The sequence below is a fragment of the Sinocyclocheilus anshuiensis genome, unplaced genomic scaffold (genome assembly GCF_001515605.1).
Source record: "Sinocyclocheilus anshuiensis isolate Anshui unplaced genomic scaffold, SAMN03320099.WGS_v1.1 scaffold419, whole genome shotgun sequence".
Taxonomy (NCBI): Eukaryota; Metazoa; Chordata; class Actinopteri; order Cypriniformes; family Cyprinidae; genus Sinocyclocheilus; species Sinocyclocheilus anshuiensis.
This window is the reverse complement of record NW_015548228.1, coordinates 1,260,019-1,262,092: the sequence shown is the minus strand read 5'-3', so window position 1 is coordinate 1,262,092 and position 2,074 is coordinate 1,260,019. Positions and strand designations below refer to the sequence as shown.

The following is a 2,074-nucleotide window of genomic DNA, read 5'->3' as shown; positions in this document are numbered from 1 at the left end:
ATAATATGATACAGATTAAAAAGAGAATCCCACCAAATGATTGAAACTCTATACTATTTATGGTTTGCTTCTGTAATCAGCAACTAGTGTATTAAACAGGTACACCAAAGCTATAGCTGCAAACGCTCATGCGGCATAAGCCACCAAATAGAGGTTATGCTGTAGGTTTGACGTTACTGTAACAGGCCCTGTAGTTCTCTCTGTCCTCCTGCAAATAGATTCCCCTAAGCATACAAGGCAAAGAAACAAAACCGCCCAACCACCTCTTCAGAAGATGTGCGTCAACTCACAGAGCTAGACTTTAATGCTAAAGGACAGTCATCTATGCACACAGACATCCAGTGGTTCAATTAAAGCTCTCTGTCAATGTATCAACTCTGAGTCAGTTAGATTTGTAAGACTCGGAGGCAGAACTCTGTTACGCAGACACGCCACCAATTCAGTTACGCAACTGGTCTGTGTGTCTGCTCCATTTGAGTCAAGCTAGACTGACCTGATTTAGATATGAACTACTCAGTGTGTCTTCCACCTCACATAGTGGAGCTAGAGAGAGTGTGTGCGTTTTGATTGAGAGAAAGTGGTGTGCGTGTGTGTGAGCACATTAGTGCCCAGTATCTTGTCTGTGTTTTTGTTTTTTGTGTAAGTGTTTGTGTAGGACAGTTTATTTCAGATATTTTCAGTATTGTACACAACTTGGGGTGTTCGACATTTCTCTCCTGCAGCGAATTGGCCCCAATTAGCTAAGCAGCTCTGACCCGGTTTGTATCTGCACGCTCTGCTCTCCTCCTCCTGTCTCTTAGGGGCTCCTTGTAACGCTTTCTCACTCTCTCTGTCTCTCACCTCTTCTCTCTCTCTCTGTCTCTCTCATCATTCTGTCCCTCTTTCTGTCTCTCCAACACAGTGATTCGGTGTACAGTACCCTCTGTCATTATGTGCTGGCATGGTGCTTGTGCAACTGGGACTGCATTTTTCGCTGACTAGGCATGTAGATAATATCGCAGGCAGCTCTCGTCTCTGTCTCTCCGTCTTGTTCCTCTGGTTCGCTCTGTATTTCAGGGGCTTGCATGCCTGATGCCTCTCCTCCTCTCCTTGATGTCCTTTCTGCTCCAGTTACACTCAGACCCCGTGACTAAGGCAAATGTATGCAAATATGATTAGGTAAATGCTCTAAAATTTCCTGATTCTTTCTATTCTATTATCAGTTTTTGTAATCTACATGAAAATCAAGTTAAAATGCTGGTGACGTCTTTCATGGCTAAGAGTTTTATGTCCCATATAAAACATCTGCGGTGCTGTCTTTAAAAACAGGTCATCTGTTTAATGAAAAACACCTGTTTGTATTGAAAGGACCATTTCTCCATGTGCATTTGTGTCTGCTCAACAATTAGGAAAAAATATGAGTGTCCCATTTGAGCCAGCTATTATTGGAAAATTTTAACACATTAAATTGTATATATTTTTATTTATTTATTTTGTGTTTTATGGTAAATGAAATGATAATTTTTTAATTGTATTATTTTATAATATTTTACAATTGTGAATACAAATTACATGACATACATAAAAATGCACTTATTTTTATTTATGTAAATTAAAAATACGTTCATTTTTGGCATAGGATAAGTGAAAAATTGAGCAGGACAAGTGCAATCCCTAATTTTTTAACACAAGCTGTAGAAGCATTCTCATCAGGATTTCTCGGATCTCACGGTCAGATCTATTCGGTATTGTCTGGAGCAGCCACCGTCCCAGAGTGCGAGTCAGAAGGACGGGAGAGAGAGCAGGAGAGGTGGCCTGGCTGCCTGCCTGAACCAAATGAGTCCTGCTCCTGCACTATTGTCTATGGAGGGGTGTGGAGTAGTGCTGGGCGGTATACCGGTTCATACCGAATACCGGTGTTTATTTTTGTTATGATATGAATTTTTAAAATACCGCAATATCGGTGTATGTCGCTTAAACAACGTTTGAAAGGGGTCCCTTTTCACTGTTGCACTGCGGTGAGGGAACAGCTGTATGTGTTACGAAGCGTGAAAGTTCCGAAACTGCAGCTGTAGAACTAATAGAACGTGATGAC

General features: G+C 41.2%; 1 protein-coding gene across 3 annotated transcripts in view; it reads left to right on the top strand.

Annotated features, from left to right (window-relative positions):
* LOC107654521 (G patch domain-containing protein 8-like) overlaps window positions 1-2,074 on the top strand; it is a 38,562-nt gene that overhangs the window by 9,379 nt on the left and 27,109 nt on the right. Inside the window, exon 2 of one of the 3 annotated variants that reach the window (XM_016441619.1) lies at window positions 723-758. The exons of the other annotated variants lie outside the window; for them this stretch is intronic. The gene's annotated coding sequence lies outside the window, so the exon portion shown is untranslated. The remainder of the gene's footprint in view (window positions 1-722; window positions 759-2,074) is intronic. 3 annotated transcript variants of the gene reach the window in all.